General features: G+C 38.5%; 2 long non-coding RNA genes across 2 annotated transcripts; one reads left to right on the forward strand and one right to left on the reverse strand.

Annotated features, from left to right (window-relative positions):
• The first annotated feature begins 526 nt into the window (after positions 1-526).
• LOC307157896 lies at positions 527-6686 on the forward strand. Its single transcript, XR_013821113.1, has 4 exons — positions 527-587; positions 4397-4474; positions 4670-4700; positions 6239-6686. It is a non-coding gene; the product is annotated as an uncharacterized lncRNA (long non-coding RNA).
• Positions 6687-10245: 3559 nt separating this feature from the next.
• Positions 10246-20039, reverse strand: LOC307156788. The gene is made up of 3 exons (XR_013820802.1): positions 19807-20039; positions 11392-11521; positions 10246-10537 (listed from the first exon to the last, which is right to left on the reverse strand). It is a non-coding gene; the product is annotated as an uncharacterized lncRNA (long non-coding RNA).
• Between the last annotated feature and the right edge of the window lie 262 nt (positions 20040-20301).

Consider the following 20301-nt stretch of genomic DNA (forward strand, 5'->3'; position numbering starts at 1 on the left):
AAAAAACTAATAAAATGGAAATGGCACCCTGGTTTGTGAAAATTTTTTTTTAAAAATATGTTAACAGTCATTAATGCGTTTACATTCGCACAGTTCAGTTATAAACAAATCGGACGAATGAGTGAACAAGTGAGCGATTTCGGAATCGGCTTTAGTCGGATGCAGTGTTTGTAATTTAAGTGGGAGGAATGTTCTCGTTCCAGAAAGCATTTGATTGGTCGTTACTTCATAGTTTTGCCTCTGTTTAGCCGGAAGTGAGAGACTGTTGTTTTTAAATTCAAATGTTCTGAAATATAATTTGGTGAATGTTTAGAAAGAATGACATAGATGACCTTAGAGCTAGTAGATAATTACTAAAACCAGCAAAACTTTCATTTAGATTAGATTGTTTTTCAGGACTCACACCTGAATAGAAACTGAGTTAAATTAACGTGTTTTATGAACACAACTGCACTGAACAGTGTTAAACGGTGCCAGATCAGGTTTTTAGATCTTTTGACAAATATAAAAGTAATCAACTAGGCCTATATGCAGTGAGAACACATGCACTACAAGTATAAAATGTTTATTATCTCCAAAAGTCCAAGGTAAGAACATTTATACGACCACATAGGTTTGCAGTATTTTTTTTGCATCCAACAATGTGGAAGCACAAAGGTGTTGAAACGATGTTCAAATTATTTTTTACAATCTAATTGTAGTGGTGAACTATAAACACCGAGATTCGGTGCAGATATGATTCTGTCAATTTTCCTAAGACAGCCTAAAAATTAATTTGTGCAACAAAAGTGTGAAATTTGATTTACAACAGTCATTTGGATGTCTTCATGAGGGGAATCATGATTGTAGAGTTAAAAATTGGCAAAGTCCTTAATATTGTTTTATGATTTATCAAAACAGCTGTATTAAAGGAGAACTAAATAAGATTCACTGGAACTCCTTAATATTAACTAGACTGATATCACTCTTAAAGGAGAACTCCGGGCAATTTTTAAGTTAATCTTGATCGTTATACCTTTGTGAGTACTGTCTATAGAAAAAAAAAAAAACGAACCGGATTGGTGCTTGCAACACGGAGCTGCTACAGCTAATGCCCAGAGCTCCCACTCAGCTAAAACAGCAGTTATGGGGGCCATATACATAAAAAGTGTCTTTGTGCCTCTTAACAGACACAAAATGCAATTAAAATGTCTGTCCAACATGAACAGGGTCCTTACATGACAACAAGATGTGTTTAGCAACTTAGCCATTGTTTAAATTCACCTAAATAGTGTTTTAGACGGCTAGCTGTAGTCTCGCACTGAAGTCCCGTGGGAACTCAGTTGTAGCCGGAAAAAGGTAAATAGCAGTGTGCAGGTGGGAGGAGCGTAGTGTGTGAAGAGTGATGAAGAAATGGTTCACGTTTGTGCCATTCCAAATTGTGGCAACAGAATGCGAAAATACAAGAACTTAAATTTTCATCGTCTTCCTTTCCATGACCTCGAGATTCTGCAGTTGTGGCTAGTTCTACTTCAACTTGATGTGCAAACTCCCATACAAGTACTACACACTAAAGATTACATTTTAATTGCATTTTGTGTCTGTTAAAGGGTCATGAAACCCCCCTCTTTCAGCTCAAGTCTAGCTCACAATCTTTTTGAAAAATGCAACTTAAATGGGCGTGGTGGCTGTGAGAAGAAGGGAGGGGAGTGGGTGTGGTGTGGCACGGCAGGGGAGAGGGGGGGAACTGTCATCGCCAGTGGCCCATGCATATCGACTGTCACTAAAAATCAGTGGTAAAACGTGAGGAAATGCTTGATTTTTTTTATAGCTAGCAAAGTTAAAGTCTAATAAAATACACTGACACCTTATTTTTGTCCTTTCAAAAGTAACTGAATGCACTGCTACATATATTAGCTAATCATAATTCTATTTAAAACATATAAATGTACATGCATATGTATAATTATGTCATTATAAAATATATATTTGTTTCTATACACACTATAAATGCATATATTTGAAAATAATAAATTTTCGCTTAAAAAAAAACGTTCTGTACATATCCTAGATCTACGCGCCCCCTGAACCCCATAATAAAGATTGGACAGTGACATAGAAATTTGCACAAATTAAGCATACGTTCCATACAATTGAGGTATTATCGAAATATCTATATAACGACTGATTATTTAACAAAAGGCAAGTAAAACGGTCAGGGTTACATTTTAGACACACACACACCTCTGAAGCAATAGAAAAGTCCTCGGGACCGCCACTCGCAAGACGAAACCTGCATTGCTGTACAAGGCCGAAGTCCATCATTCTTCAGTTGAATGGTTGCTACACACACACAGTTTAGATGTGTCCGTGGTTGATGGCCAACCAACCGCCCTCAGCCAGAGTCCAGCCCGGGCAGCATCGCGGGGAAAGATGCACTGGAACTTTTGCACCACGAAAACAAACGCGCGTCCCATCATTGCCTCTGTCATCTAGTACGCGATATCACAGTTTGATATGTCTTGTCTGTCATCGGAAAGTTCCACGTGGTGTCATGAATAATTAAGAGAAAGTGTCTTCTCATTGGATAAGAAAACTCAGTCATGAATAATTATGAGACACCGATGAGTCATCAAAGTACTATTGTGCTCGGCTGTGACATGGACACGATGAAGATTTTAAACCCGGAAGATGAAAATAGCGCAAAAAAAACTAAAATTTAACCATTTTCCCCCTACTATTAAATCTAACAGATGCTAACATTGTCTTCAGTGGTGTTCAACACACATACCTATGTTAAAATCTCAGAAAATTTGGTTTAGGGTTTCATGACCCTTTAAGAAGCACAAAGACACTCTTTATGTATATGGCCCCCATAACTGCCGTTTTAGCTGAGTGGGAGCTCTGGGCATTCACCAATCCGGTTCTTTTTTTTTTTTCTATAGACAGTACTCACAAAGGTATAACGATCAAGATTAACTTAAAAATAGCCCGGAGTTCTCCTTTAAGAGTGATATCAGTCTAGTTAATATTAAGGAGTTCCAGTGAATCTTATTTAGTGAATGATCAACTTTCAAATAAGTCAAAAAGGTCTCTTTGCCGTAATTCACATAAACTTGCATGGGACTTTTTCTCCCTAAAATCAAAAAATCCCAGAATGTACAAAATAAGGAATTATGGAGCTTATGGCACACTATTATGTTGCTTATGCCATTGGTTTTCTTTTAATGGTTTGAGGTCTGTCTGTTTCTGAACTTCAATTCTTTCTCAGCTCCCTTTATTATATCTCTGCCAGATCATTTTCTTTTGAAATTCATCAAGGTTTGGAAAATGCTCCATTTGGCCAGGCCAAGGTTTGTCTCCCTGAAGAAGAAGTCTCAAACACACTTTCTGTTTTATGGAACCCAAACAAAGTCATCAGTCCGTGAATACATCAGATAATAAGGAAATCAGTTATGTGGAAAAAGAACACTATTTGTGTTCTGAAGTTTTGGAAGTTGGGACGTGCAGGAACAGTCAAGATGTGATGACTTATTTTTACCTGGTGGATTATAAAAATGCATTCAGCACCAATAAATGTTCTTCACATATACTTGTAGATAAAGTGTTGCAGATGTGAGTTGTTGTTTCAAGTGCACATTTGTTTTGTCACAGAAACACAAGGAGGATGGACAGTCAAGAGGTAGGTGAAGAATTAACAGTCAACCTCTGTCCTCTCCCCGATCCATCCCAAGATCCTGAAAATCTTCTAAAGGAATCTAAGGAAGATCATCGCAAGGGATTCTCAGATTTTACCTGCCTCCCTCTGTCCAGGTGAGAACGTGCTGTTATCTTCTGAACAAACGTTATCAGACCATCATGTTGGAGAATCAGACGCTGATGTGAGTTTGAGTCTGTTAGGTGTTTGTTTAGTGTCTCTGTTTGTGTTTCAGGGAGTTTTCGGGAGCATTTAGCTGGAACTCAGAAAAATGTGTTTCAACTGAAAGCCAACCTTAGGAAGACCAGAACCACAAATCACTTTCTCCCCATGTCTTTCATCTGTTTTTATCACTTAGGCCTGTTTAAACCTACGTGTTTTGGTCAATCGGATCAAGCCAATCTTGGGTCTTCAGCTGACAAAGTTTAAATCCCATTTGGCTAGCACGTTACCAGTAATGTTTTTCGCATTAGATCAGTAGGCGGAGAGTAGATGGTCTTTTTTTGGCTGTTTGAACGCATTCGACCACATAAGCGTTTACACTACGAAAGCAATCCGTCGAATGTGTTTTCAACTACCTCTGGAAGTGGTCGAAAGTGGGCAAGCTAAAAACGTTCTAGACCCCGTTTACACCGGTATTTAGCGTCGTCCCCTTGGGATCCGATCTTAATACCAGGTGTAAACAGGGCCTTAATGGAAACATTTTCTTTAACATTTCAGCAAATCAGTCCAGATGCTTCCCAAAGATCTTCCAGAACTCTCTGGAGCCTGATATTGCACATCAAGATGTTTCAAAGCGTGAGTATTAGACATATATGAATAGACCAGGTGGATGATAATAGCATTATGAAAAATCATGACATCTAAAGAGAGAGTTCAACATGAAATTTTTGTTCAGATCTATTTGTTTATTGAACTGTACATTATAAATGCAGTTTATACAGACAATTGACTTGAACACAACTCTTCTTTGATTAATTTGTGTCATTTCAGACATGAAGATACATCTCTCTGCTGGAACCTGGTGAGTGTGAGGAGCAAGGCTGGATTAGTACCCCCAGGGGCCCCTGGGCACTGAAGCTCATGCCCCCCCCTCCCCTACCTGACAACCACACCCTCCAAAGGAACGCACGCACGCACGCACGCACGCACGCACGCACGCACGCAGGCACGCACGCACGCACGCACGCACGCACGCACGCACGCACGCACGCACGCACGCACGCACGCACGCACACACACACACACACACACACACACACACACACACACACAGACAGACAGACAGACACAGACACAGACACAGAGGTGGCCCTACCAGGTGTGGGATTTAACATGCCAATCACTATTGATCAAAAGCTGAATGACTAGTTCACAAGACAATGATAAAAAAGTAAATTTTTCTGAAAAGTAGGGCTGCCCGATTTGGGGAAAATGTCATATTGTGATTATTGAGGTCAATATTGTGATATGTGATTGCAATATAGTAAACAAATGGTTTCATGAGTTAACTTGCTTATTTCTCAAGTAAAATGCACACACAGATTAGTGATAATGCTGAAATGTGTAGCCTATTTCTCAACTCAAACTAGAAACAACAACTGAATGCACAGTGTTTTCAAATTAAAATAATATTTTTTAAAAATTAAATATTGTTATTTGTCTCAATAATACAAGCGTTAAAAATAAATGTCATATTTACCTGTGCCTGACTAACAGGTAGACCTAGGACATATACCGAAATTGAATAAAGTTATCAAACTGCACTGCATAAATTATAAATTAAATATAGACTAATCCTTATTATAGCAAAAAAAAAAAAAAAAAAAAAAACTTTAGTCAACAGCAGTGAGTAATTTTCTCTGTTCTTTTTGTTCTTTGATTAACTGTACTGACAGAAAGCTTAATTTGCTGCTGTCTCTTTAAGACGAGCTGCAGCTGACAGGGACGCTGATCTCACACGCGCCTCATTCTCTCACAACTCTTCACATTCATCTTAAGACAGCTCTTATGTTATGAAGATACTCGACAGAACAGACATTTTGACATAATTGTGTGTGTTATTGTAAGTTCAAGCTCGAAAGATAACTGTATTCTGGCGTGTTGTCTGTGCGCACGATACTGGAGCACGCGCGCGTCTTTCTGTATCTGTGTGTGTGTCACAGTCACATTTTTGTCTTGTCGCACATTAATTGTTTAATAGCATTTGCATGAATAAGAGATCATATAATGTAATATACACTTTTTTTTTTATTCTGATTGGATAATTATCAAGATCGAGGCCAAGCCTGTGTATACTATTTTTATGTAGCAGCGTACGTGGCACAAAAAAAAAAAAAAAAAAAAAAAACTCCGACCACGGAGGGCCCCTCTCTGCGCAAGGGCCCCTGGGCACGTGCCCAGCTTGCCCGTATAGTAGATCCGGCCCTGGTGAGGAGATTTTACATGGTTGTTATGATCATGTCGAGTACTTAGAAGAAAAAACACAAACCTATACACACTCTACCGCTGAGTGTCATGTCCACAGCGGCCTATGGATAAACAAATCTCTTTTTCTTTCAGTGTAACAGGAGCTGTTTGACTGGATTCACTGCTCTAGCCTGAGAGACCATTCTGTCCAAGATTTGCTAAAGCCTTTGACCTCTGACCTCTGCTCAAAGGAGGAAAGGGAGTAGGATGTTTTGACGCTCAGTGGAGCTTGAGGAACATCTCCTGTTTAGATTTACAGCATTTGAGTTCTTAAAATCAAACTCTGCCAAGGACTGGAAAGCCTTGAGAGTTCTGGAGTCTAACTGTGGTGAAACTTCACACCAGAACCAAAACATCTGCGATATTTCACTTTTATGTTTCAATGCGACTGCATAAGATGGTCATTAAATATGTCTGATATTAAAATGGATGCTTGATGCTTTTAAAAGCTGTAAATCGGGTGTTTGTAATGTGTCATCAGTGCCACACCTGAAATGTTTGTATTACTTTAGTTAATGCAGTTGCCACGTCAAACAGATGATCAGGTGACACCGATTCTTCTGTGTGATTAGATGGTTATAAAAAAGTAGTCTTTCATAATCTGCTCCTGTTGTTCTAAGTACTGCAGTATTAAAGTCAACATGAGATCAAAATAGAAAAATGTAACATTCAGAAATATGTAATCATACTGATAAATATATTACACTATATTATACCAGATGTCTATTGAACAAATAAAGTTTGAAAAATCCTCATATTAAACAGAACTGTATCACTATTTTATCTTTGAGGATTGATAAATGTCACTAGGTCCCAAGCTGTAGGAGTCTGTGTTTTTAATAAATATAACATGATCATAAATGGTGTCTGAAAAAAATATCCATATCCATAAGATCTCACATGTCATTGTGTTGAAGACATGAAACTCAAATATATCATCTCTCTGAGCTAATGGGATCTTCTGGTGTGTTTCTTTTGAGTGATTCTTGAATGAATAAATCATAACTCAGCTCAAATGAGTCTCTAAATAGTTACCTGAGAGAAATGAGCTGTAAGAGCAACAGCAGCAAACCAACAAAACTGAAGATCAATTCATGACACAGGTCAAAAAACAGTGAATATTATTCATCCTGAATAAATAAATTAGCTTTAAGGCTCATCAAACATCATGAGTTTCAGAGAAGATGAGAAGAGCTTCAGTCAGGAGTTCATGAGACTCTCTGAGGAGTTTGTAGCCATAGTCGTAACTGAGAGTGTCATTCACATCCCATTTCCAAAGGGGCGTCACCAACGGACGTCGCTCAAATGCCTCTAGGCGCAATTGAATAGACCTAAAACCAATCAGAGTGATCATCATCGTGTAAAGCCCGCCTCAAGGTTTGTTATTGGTGCCAAGATTTGGAAAGATTGGAAATGGGCTTGAATGGGCTCTTGGCCAGACTGACATGCAGACATGCTCTACAACCAAACATCCTCAAACTCCTTAGCCTGGGAAAACCCAGACAAACTTACAGCAAATTTAGATTTGCTGTAAGTTTGTCTGGGTTTTCCCAGGCTAAGGAGTTTGAGGATGTTTGGTTGTTATAGAAACTAACTACAGTAGTTGACAGACCAAGATCACATGAGGCTTTCAGTTAGCTGTGGTTGTTCTCTGTGTTTGCAAGGTATTGTGGGTTTAAGACAAAATCTAAGACAAACTTCTACAGAAAACACCCATGACAGAAGAAAGACCAGTGGCTTGAATGTCACTCCTTGATGTGGAGATTCCTGGCTTGAATCTCACTCTTAAAAACATTTTTACTTTGTATTTGACTGAATAAATCAGACAAAACTACAACAAAAAAGAGTGATCTGTGGATGTGCCAGTGGCGCAGCGGTCTGAACATTAGTTCTTGACACAGACAATCCTGGTTCGAATCTCCTTCAAGATAGGATAAGTTTAATTTCACTGTTTTTTAATGAATGAAAAATACAAAATTGCAACCAAAAAAAAAAAAAGCAAGCAAGCGTGAAAGGACAAGTGGAGCAGCAGTCTAAACATCAGCACTTGGTGTGGGCAATCTGAGTTTGAATCTCTCTCTTGAGGTGAAAAAATAGTTTAGTTTTTCAATTAATAAAGTAGACAAAATTACCACAACAAGCAAAAAAAATGGCAAAGTGCCAGTGGCGAAGTGATCTGAACGTCAGTTCTTGACGTGGACAATTCTGGTTCAAATCATGCTCAAGATAGAATAAGTTTTCAATAAATAAAAAAGACAAAATGACCAAAGTAAGTGTGAAAGTCCCAGTGGAGCAGCGGTCTGAACATCAGTTCTTGGCATGGGCGACCCTGGTTTGAATCTCTCTCTTGAGGTGAAAAAATAGCTTAGTTTCACTGGTTTTTCAATTAATAAAGAAGACAAAATTGCCAAAAAAAAAGCTTAGTAAACGTGAAATTGCCAGTGGTGAAGTGGTCTGAACGTCTGTTCTTGGCATGGGCAATTCTGGTTCTAATCTTGCGCAACATAGAAGTTTTCAATGAATAAAAAAGACAAAATTACCAAACAAAGAGTTGTAAGTGTAAAAGCATTAGTGGCTCAGTGGTCTAAACATCAGATCTTGGCATGGGCAACCCTGGTTTGAATCTCTCTCTTGAGTTGGATAGTAGTTTAGTTTCACTGGTTTTTCAATAATAAAAATAAAGACAAAATTACCAAAAATACAGAAGCAAGTGTGAAAGTGCCAGTGGCGCAGTGGTCTATACGTCAGACTTTGGCGTGGGCAATTCTGGTTTGAATCTCTCTCTTGAGTTGGATAGTAGTTTAGTTTCACTGGTTTTTCAATAATAAAAATAAAGACAAAATTACCAAAAATACAGAAGCAAGTGTGAAAGTGCCAGTGGCGCAGTGGTCTATACGTCAGACTTTGGCGTGGGCAATTCTGGTTTGAATCTCTCTCTTGAGCTGGATAATAGTTTAGTTTCACTGGTTTTTCAATAATAAAAATAAAGACAAAATTACCAAAAATACAGAAGCAAGTGTGAAAGTGCCAGTGGCGCAGTGGTCTGAATGTCAGACTTTGGCGTGGGCAACCCTGGTTTGAATCTCTCTCTTGAGTTGGATAGTAGTTTAGTTTCACTGGTTTTTCAATAATAAAAATAAAGACAAAATTACCAAAAATACAGAAGCAAGTGTGAAAGTGCCAGTGGCGCAGTGGTCTATACGTCAGACTTTGGCGTGGGCAATTCTGGTTTGAATCTCTTTCTTGAGCTGGATAATAGTTTAGTTTCACTGGGTTTTCAATAATAAAAATAAAGACAAAATTACCAAAAATATAGAAGTGAGTGTGGAAGTGCCAGTGGCTCAGTGGTCTGAGTGTGTCCTCCCTGGTGGGAAGGACCTGGGTTCAAACCCCAGCCTGGTCACCGAAGCATGGTTGCGTGACGGTCATCCGGTCTTGAGCTGTGACAAGCTGCAGAACTGAGCAGATCAGATCATGACCAGGATGAGAGAAGGCTAGACATGAAGGGGGAGTAAAGATCCAGACCGCTCCCCCTGGGACTTCCAAGACAATATCCAGCAGCGGTTATGAGCAAGGAGTCAAAATTTTCAATATATACTTATAAAAATTTCCTGACAAAACACTAAGTAAACATTTTGGGTGTGCCTTTTTAGCCACTCCCTTTAATCTTAGACTGATTAGATACCTGCACTCCACCAGGATTCAATCCATCACACAGAAACCTCAGATGTTGCCTGACTTTCTCTGGGGAAACATACCATCTGAAGGGCATCTCCATTTACACACATGCTGAAAAATTCAGGCATCATATTACAGGCATTAACAAACTGGATTTCTAATGAGGAAAACTTAACTGGTCTGTTTTAGCTTGGCAATCATTAAATTACAAATCAGTCAGAGCTTGTCCAAATTAATAGACATTAAAATATAATCTAAGCCACGTGGGCCAGACATCATCTGAATAACTTGTGAATTTGACAGATGAGGCCATTCCTCATTTGAAAACCTGAATGAACAACTCATTTTAAGTAACAGCAGGTGTTGATGTTTAGAAAGCCGAGATCAGCTGGAAATCATGAACAGCACACAAATATCACGTGTATCCTTTTATTGTACACAAACTGGAGTGGATCATTGTCAAACACATGCGAGTTCAGAACAGAAATTGCATATTGAAACCTTTATCCCAGAGAATGGGTATGAGCTGGTACCGTTATCAGACAGGTCCAAGAGGTCTTGCCAAAGGCACATAGCAGCAAACAGCATTCGCTCCGTTGAGTCCGGAAAAAGGTCAGGTGAATAACAGTTGCACCCCTCAAAAGACTCCATGCCAAAGTCACTCACTGCTCTGGTTGCTTCTCATGACCTCCATCAGCTCAAACCAAGAGATCCCTACAAACAGAAAGCAGTGAGACGATCAGAAACACTTCAAATTTCACTAATAAGCTACAAGCCTCAGAAAGAAACAAACAAGTGTTTATAGAATGTTATACTGTATGAGATAAAAATGCATACTCATTTATGAGCAATCCAACTAATGCAACAGCATCTGTAAGATATCAATTGAGCTCCGCAATATAATTAAATCCAAAATCCAAACTCCAAAATAATAAGTTAACATACACATTCCATTGGATGTCTATGAGGCAAGTTATTACATGTAAACATCTATGATCTAGACCAGTATCTCTCCTGGAGGCACACCAACATTGCAGAATTTGGATGTCTTCCTTATCTGACCCATATATTTCTGGTCTTGGAGTCTCTACTAACGAGCTGATGAGTTGATTCAGGTGTGATTGATTAGGAAGAGTTGGAAAATGTGTAGTGTTGGTGTGCCTCCAGGAACAGGGTTGGGAAACACTGATCTAGAAATTAATTCAAATCAGGTGAAATGATCAGGTATGAGGACACTGCTGCAATTAAAATTTAAGGTGACAGAGGGCACTGTAACATATAATACATAAATGGATTAAGAATATACTTTAAAAATTGAATATAATTTGAAAGCTTAACAACTGAATGTTCAAGAAACGGTCAATTCGTTTTTAGAAAAGAACTTAAAACACTGTTGCAACCACGTACGTATAAATAAAACTGCATTTTTATGTTATTAAACAGATGGTAGTGGTCATCCAGTGTTTATGTGAAAACAGACTTAATAATAATGAAGTTCAAGAGTAAGAGCACTCTACAGGTTACTTAAAAAAAAAAAAAATTATATGAATATAAAAATATTTACTCACAACATTCAAAGACCTCTCCTTGAGCTCACTGCGTTCCTCTGGTAGATTGCAAATTGGCAACAGGCTGTCAGAATATTAATCACATTTTCATCCAATGGGATTACTGCTTGTAAAATAGTCCTGACCACTGCTGACGGAACAATGTGTGATTAAGCCAATAAGCTCCTTACAAACATCATCAGTCATAATATATTCAGAGAACGCAAGTAAAAATGTAATGTACTGTTTAAAAAAAATAAAAAAAATAATAATAATAACAAGCAACTCTGTGGAGAAAACAAGAGGTTTAATGTCATGCTTCTTTAATCACATCAGATCTGTATGACCATGTGCGGTTAATCAAGTCAAAACTATTCTCCATCTCCATATGTATAAACACAGAAATCAGAGTTCATGACACACAGCCTAATGCTGGCTGCACTTTCTTGTTGTCAAATAAAGCTTGTTCAGACTTTTTTGACTGTTGCACTTTTCTAAAACCTCCTGTGTACGTTTGTTTATTGTGTAAATGCAACTCTTCATGCTAAACGCCACTGCAGACGTGTTCTCATGTGGTTGCACTGCTGCTTAAAGAATATGCTTTTTCAATAAACAGAATAATTTATAATTAAATTATAATAATGGTTATTAAATGTTGTTCATTCCAGGATGGATCAGTCAACATCTTGCATATGCAATACAATATTACAAATAGCTTCATCACACACCACGGCTACTTGTTAGAAAAAGTAAATTGTTACTGGAAAAGCTGAACTACTTTCATGCAACTATAAATGGCTAGCTAACCATTTATAGTTGCATTGCCTCAGGGATCCTTGACCTGAATGGTGGGGGGGAAAACACTCTTCTTAGGCCGTCTACATTAATCTAGATACTTGAAAACTGAGTTTTTGTTTCAAAACGCTCTCCATCCACACTAGCATTTTCCAAAATTTTATCATCCACACTAAAACATCGGAAAGCACTAAATTCACCTTACAGCGCATGCATAAACCCTCATAAAAGCTCATTGAGATGACACAAACAGAACAAGTTATCACGCAATTCTTCTGGCAGGATCATTTTATTTAGCGAAATATCTCAGCATTCACTGATACGCATCAGGATGCTCTCACTCACCATTATATGTTTGGTCTAAATAAACGCAACTGCTCTCACGTTTTGCTGCAGGACAGCAAATGCAAGTGAATTTTCTGTAATCTTTGCAGGACTGTGATATGAAGAGTGTGCAAAGTACCATATTTTAGCAACTGTGTGAAAGTGAATAGCACATAACAGTCACAACACCGGTATAAACATATACCTATGGGTTCAATATGAGTCACATGACTAAACTAACGTCATCATTTTCAAATACCTCAGGCTACGTCTACATTAAAGCTACACTGTGTAACTTTTTTAGTTGATTCTTAGCAAAAAACACTTAGTTCTTTCAAAAATATATGTGCTCATTAATGTATATTTACTTCTTTCAAGTAATAAAGTATTCTCTTAAGTTTATAATCTGCCATTGAAAGTACATACGGGTGAGGGGTTCGTATGCCGGTCGCCATGTTGCCCCTCCATCTTGAAACTACATTAGCCAAAGAGGGACATGCCTGTAAATTCAAGCTTCGCCTTTTACGTTTTTCACTCAGTGACACCTGACGAATGCGAGGGGGAGATTACTCGCGAGCTCGCGAGTGCCGGCAGATTTGAAAGATAGTGTGGAGTGTGTGTGTGTGTGTGTGTGCGTGCGTGCTCACATTTGAAAGAGAGAATTAAAACGTCAACGCGACAGACAAATCAGCAAGACCATAGTCAATATTGGAGTAACTTTTCCCAGATGGAAAGAGCTCATGAGGAGAAAAGATTTTAAAACGGACGCCGAGGTTGCCTGCTTTCTTCTCGACAGGTAATTCAGCCTGATGTAATTCATTTGTGTAAATTCGAAGTTTTATAGTTGCTTGTCTAACCATAGCATGGTTGTGCATAACGCCAGAACGACCTCTAGTATAACTTCATCCTCGCGTCAATGGTGAAAAAGTATTGTTTACCTTGTAACATAAATCTGTGCTGCGACAGATCACAGGTAATGAATAGTTTTAAAGGCGCAATTTTTTAAGCTATATAAAAAAAGGACACTGTAAATTTTAGTTATTTTTAATTGCTTTTACTTTGTACACATTGTAACATTAGCCTAATCTGATTATGCTGGGATAGCCGATTCCAAGGGTGACGTTTACCTCCTGACATCTGTCCTGTAGTTTTATTCATTTTAGACATATTGTTTATTATTGTCATGGACGAAGTGATAACTGGAAGCCATGTTAATCTTGGAATAATACGGCCACCGTAGGAGTTAAAACGCCCTCGGAATTGAGAGGAACAGAAACTAATTTTCACTGGGTAGTCATATACAATTTCACCGCTAGATGGGGGTAAAAATCACACAGTGTAGCTTTAATCCAGATACATTTGAAAACGGCGTTTTCGTTTATAAACGCTCTTCGTCCACACTAGTGTTTTCAGGCGTTTTCAGATGTTTCAGTGTGGATGAGAAACTTTTGAAAAACCCTTGAAAACGCTAAATTCACCTTACTGCGCATGCGTAAAACCCCACAAAAGATCACTGATATGATTCAGATGGAAAAATAAATGATGAAGTTATCGCACAATTCTTCTGACAGGATCATTTTATTTAGTAAAATATCTCACCATTCACTAACGCGGTCCAGGTCGCACGCAGTCACCATATGTTTGGTCTAAAACGCAACTGCTCTCATGTATTGCCGCAGGACAGCAAATGTGAGTAAATTCTGTCATCTTTGCAGGACTGTGATGAGTGTGCAATGTAGAATATTTTTAGCAACAGTGTGAAAGTGAATAGCACATAACAGGCACAATACTGGTATAAACATGAATATCTATTGGTACAATATGCGTCACATGACTAAATTTACGTCATCGTTTTTAAAGGTCCCCTATTATGCCCCTTTTCACAAGATGTAAAATAAGTCTCTGATGTCCCCAGAGTGTGTATGTGAAGTTTTAGCTCAAAATACCCCACAGATCATTTTTTACAATATGTTTAAATTGTCATTTTTTGGGGCTCAGAAAAACGCGCTGTTTTAGTGTGTGCCCTTTAAATGCAAATGAGCTGCTGCTGGACGGCACAGGGGGCGGAGCCTCACGAGCTCGCGCTACAGAGACAGGACAATCTCATCTCACGGAATGATGATAATATCAGAAACTCTCAGTAACGGTGTTCATTTCGACCCGGAGTCGGACAATAATGCCTACAGAGTCAGAGTGCTGTATGTGGAACAGGTATAGTTTAGTAGTTTAATTACGGTTATAATGTATTTGTCATTTGCTTGTATGTATCCATTATTAATAGCCTACAAGTCTGCTGTTTCGGACCAGGTCCGAATGATGATCAAACATATACTGATGAGTTTAATAAAGTTTATTGTACATCACACAAAAGATGAAGCGTCAGTTTTACTTCAGAAAATCACCGTAAGAACTGAGTAAACACTGTAAGTTATAAGAAGTGCGCAAGTACATAAACGAATTTCGGTAGAGTTGAGGGAGCATTTTCTTTAAAAACAAAATAATTCCACCTCGTCTTCAGCGGCTGCCTCAGATTTCGGGAGTAAATAGAGAGAGCTATGTGGATTAATACATCCAGCCACACAACACCTACAACGCTTGGGAGACATTCTCGTCAGTGCAGCAGCTGTGAACTCGATCAGGGCGGGGCTATGTTGAAACCGCAGTGTCTGTCAACACTCATGGGCGGAGCCTGTGCTTAGTGACGTCACTAAAACAGCATTCTGAAAACAGGTCATTGGGAGACACTGCTGATGATTTATGGGGATTAATAAAAAAGGAGTGAGTGGATTTTTATCACTATTGGGTGGTTGTGTACACACACTGCCAACACACATTTATGTCTAAACAGCATGCAAAAGTGAATTTTGCATAATAGGGGACCTTTAAATACCACCGGTTTCACAGTCCACACTACAACGTGCAAATGGCGTTTTCAAATGTATCCACTTTGGAGTGCGTTTTCAAAAAAGCTTCGTTTTCATTAATAAAAACGCCGTCTCAGTGTGGACGGAAGGCCAAAACGGAGAGAAAAATATACATTTTCAAACGAAAATGTATTAGTGTGGACATGGCTTCAGTTTTCACAGTCCACACTATAGCGTTTTCAAATGTATCCACTTTGGAGAGCGTTTTCAAAAAATCTTACTTTTCGTTGCTAAAAACGCCGTCTGGAAGGCCAAAACGGATGCATTTTCAAACGAAAACGTATAAGTGCGGACAAGGCCTTAGCAGGCATGGGCAACAACTTGTGTTTCACTCTGATGGGTTACCTTGAACAGAGAACAGCACAGGAAAGTACTCATTTCAGACATTTTAAAGTGGGACAAGATGTTCTCTCTGTTGCTGCTTTTTTTATTTTTTTAGTTGAAATAAACACTACTTAGCTTACATCATCCATGTCATCAATGCAAGACCACAGCTACAGCGGCAAGCTCTCATTGTGAAAATAATGAAAGTAGTTCACTCCGTTATTGCATGTTGGTTCATAACATCCATTGCAAAAAAAAAAAAAAAGATTGTGAATAAAGTGCATGTTCAACATATTTTCTGCTGAGCTCAGTTTGCGACATGTGGGCAGTGTTAATACTGTATCGTTTTAATACGGGCACCAAATTAAGTACATATGTGCAACTTACGAGACACAAAAACACAATGTGTAAAACAGGTCTTAATCTACTAAACTACAACACTATTTGGACTATATACTTCCACACTATACACTTGCACTACTTGTGTTGCTTGTACCTGGTGAACAATTGCCTCATATACAGATGTGGAGGTTTCAGACGGTCCTTAATTTGCAGCCATATAATACTGGGGAAAAATAGTTTGCTCTTGTATGGACAATGATGCAAGGCTAAAGCAAGCCTAAATACACAGAATAAGCAAACATAAGTTAGATGTTCCTGGTTTAAAGGGACAAACTTAGAAGTCAGTGACAACTATAGTTATGGGTAGAGAAAATGAGGACAGAGGAATCGAAGCAAGAGACATTATTGAAATATGTGAACTATATGGTTAATTTAAACTGCAAAGGTAAGGGGAGGAGAGGTTTCTCAACAAGAAGCACTTCAACTTCAATTGAAATGTCCTTCAAGATGGCTAACTTTGATCAATATTCGGGTCATGGGCTGGAGGACGGAGAAGCGAGGAAATCAGATATTGAAAAGCATACATGTGAGCATTGATGCTCCCTGGTTTTCACGGTGCATTGTGGAACTTTTTTGGGAGCAAAAGTCTTAGTGCACTGGTAGGATTTTGCAATTGAGACGGCCCTTAAAGGAGACATATCATGCTTTTAAATCGTTCCTTTTTACATATAAATCATACATTTGTAGTCTATATAAAGCGGAACTGCAATGCTTGGGTCTGAATTCCTCATTATCATAGCTCCACAGGCCCCTTTTCTACCCCTTTTCTGATGTGCGTCTGAGAGCAACTCGTTTTGGTGTGGTCTCTTTAAATACAATTGAGACACTTCATACCCCGCCCCCTCTCCAGGTTGCAGAGGTGACACTCGGTTCAACTCCACCCCGTTCGGCCATTTTTGTAGTTTGATAGCAGAGATATGATTATCTAGCGGTACAGAAACTTTTTATTCACACGTTATTAACAAAATGTCAACAACGGAAGACTTGTCCAGCCAGCCTTACATGTTCGAGCCAGAGTCGGAGCCGGAGCGAGATGAAAATGAAGACGACGAACCTGCAGAACAACGTCTTCATATGGATGTATCGCAATGGTGTGTTACTGTATTTACACATGAAACTTTGGTCTTCCGACCTTTTACCACCGTGTCGATTTATTTTGATTAATATGTGCGAGGGAGAGAGAGCAAGACAGCGTCTAGTTTGGAGATGGTGTCTTGTTTACACTTTCGCCTGGCTCCGAAGAGAGAGAGAGTGCGCGGGCGCGACCGGGTCTCTCTCTCTCTGCTCGTTCTTTCAGTTCATCTACATTAGACGGTGTAATGAAGCGTGTGGGTTACTACATCCAACAACCGAACATTTTAACTTACCCTCTCGTAACTTCTGCATCTTTTAGCTTGGACTACAAAATTGCAGCGAGAAATAAAAATGGCGGATTGCTCGAAGTGTTGGGCTGGAAGTCAATGTCCTTATTTGGCAGTTCCGCTGCAAATACTGTGACGTAATAGTTCACAAAACGTCATAGATAACAGAAAAATCGGAACAGGTTGAAAAATAAGGCCAAAACAGAATATAAAGATATCAACGAAGCACCTGAAGAGAATAATTTCAACTTTTCTGTACATCTAAACACTCCAAATATACAACTAATTGCATTTAAGGGCTAAAAAAGTGGATTTAGCATGATATGTCCCCGTTAAAATGGCTGACTCTCTGATCAGTCCCCTGGCTTCAGAACTAGGGAGCTGATTGAGATGCACCCATACTGTGTTTTTGTCTATATATAGAAAGGAAGTATGTGATTTTGGACGCAGTCCATAACTGATTTATAAAGACAGTCACTTGCCCGCGACCTGCTGGCGTAATGATGTAACCTGCCGAAAGAAATCACTGGACCGTTCATACACGTTAACTCTGTTGTCATTTATGTTAATATCATCATTATTAGGGGTAGTAGTAGCAACAAATCAACCAAAAGCACATTTATTATTCGAGTCTAAAACCTTTTAAATGAATGTCAAATAACATTTTAAATTTAGTATAACTTTAGTTATATGTAAGCTAAATGAGTAAAAAAGTCCATACTGTTATTAATTGGAAATAATCTATGCCTATGCAAAATACTTAAATTATTAGCCTAAATCATTAAAGGAGAACTCCGGTCAATTTTAACATTGAGCTCATTTTTTTGTAAATTTGGAGTGCTGTCAATACAGAGAACAATGACAAAAATCGTATTTACATCCTGTTTTCGGTTGAAGTCCAAAGTAGTCGATTGTCGAGTTCACGCGCGTGATCATAGGTAACTAAACCTATGCACGTGAACTCGACAATCGACTACTTTGGACTTCAACCGAAAACAGGATGTAAATACAGGTATTTGCGCTGGCTTAAATAACATCATTTTTATCCATTTCTTTCACATCTACTGCAGTCAGATTCACTCGTGTTCACTCTGAAGGAATCACTCACATGACCTGTGCACTTGTAATGACACATCAAGGATGTTAAGAGGCTAAAAGCAGGTTTAAATATTGCCCCATTGAAGTCAACAGGGTGCAAATTTTAAAAAGAGGATAACACGTGTAGGCAACACCGATTTCTGTCGTTGTTCTCTGTATTGACAGCACTCCAAATTTACAAAAAAATGAGCTCAATGTTAAAATTGACCGGAGTTCTCCTTTAAGACGTGTTTTCGGAGGCCTGTTGCATAAAGCTAGTTGAACAAACTAGTTTCAGAGCAAGTTTAGAATTGACAAAACCATACAAATCTAGCCTGGTTTAGATAAGGTTCAGAGGGCTCACAATGCTCCTCGGTATACACGTTCTCTGTCAACTCAGGGTTTGATGATCCAGAGTCAAACTCTGAAGCGTGTGCACCTATAAATGTGTCATGTGCAGCGAAGAGATAAAATATCATGAGAAAAAATATATGAAAAATATCATTAATTTAAATGCATTTACAAGGCAGGAATAAACACTGCTGCTGAAGTGAGAGTTTGGGAAGGCAGTTGAAAGAAAATATGTGACAATACTGTATGCATGCGAATCAACTGAATTTAAAAAATAATGCATAGGTTTACAAAGAGCTCACAAGAACACACGTAAGCTTAGTTTAAAATCTGTATATATGTATATGTTAAAGCTTTAATGTATATATGTATGTATGTGTATATACATTTTAAATAGAAAGTTTAATATTAGGTTATTAATTAGTATAATAATATGAATTTATTAAAATACATAATTGTAATTAATATAATAAATATAGCCAAGCCTAATAAATAACCAGCTGCAAAAGACAGCCAATTTTGTATCTAAATTTTCCCCACTATATAAACTGCTTTAATTTGGAGCAAGAGATACAGGGGGAGTGGTTTTATTGCATCGGATATGTCACTTTGCTTGAACAGTTGATTGGTCCCGTTTTGGTTTACGATCAGAACTCTAGTCTAACCCAGAATAAAACCTGCAGAGACGGTTAGCCGTGTGTTTCAACCATAGACTGTACCAAAAAAAAAAAAGGTTTCAACCCGGGTGCTTCCCATACATGCATAATAAAGGTCTCTCATGCAACAAACTTCACAATACACATATTGTTACAACGTGTAGCGTAAGTTTAAAAACAATCCACCCTGGCTGAGCCCGAAAAAAATAATCTCAAATTTACCTGGATAGCTGAAATCGACTTCATGCAACAGGTCTCAAGCTGTCACAAAGGACGTGTTGTCGTGACAAGACGCTGACGCTGACGACGTGCGCGCTCTGGCAGAAGCGCGAGACTTGAACTTGAATGAATTCACCTCAGCTGAAGAGATGTGCCGAAAACGTCGTTGTAGCTTCGCAATCCAATGTACACCCCTTTGATTAAAGTAAGCCCATTACAGTTCTTATATTTGACAACAACGACACATATTTTTAAGGTAAGTTGAAAAGTGTTTCTCAAGTTTCACAAGTTTTATAGGCAAGTGCCAATCATAGTCGTCGTCAAGTTCACACAGTATTATAAACGACATGTCTTGAATATGACGAAGGTTTATGCTGTAAGCAATGTAACTTGCTGTAATGTTGATACATGTTGTACATTTGTCATATATATTTGACAGTAGTTACTTATAGTTACGGTACGTGTCAACAGGCGCGAAAGAAATCCGCTCAAAAATCT

This window comes from Squalius cephalus (genome assembly GCF_949319135.1).
Source record: "Squalius cephalus genome assembly, chromosome: 4".
Classification (NCBI taxonomy): domain Eukaryota; kingdom Metazoa; phylum Chordata; class Actinopteri; order Cypriniformes; family Leuciscidae; genus Squalius; species Squalius cephalus.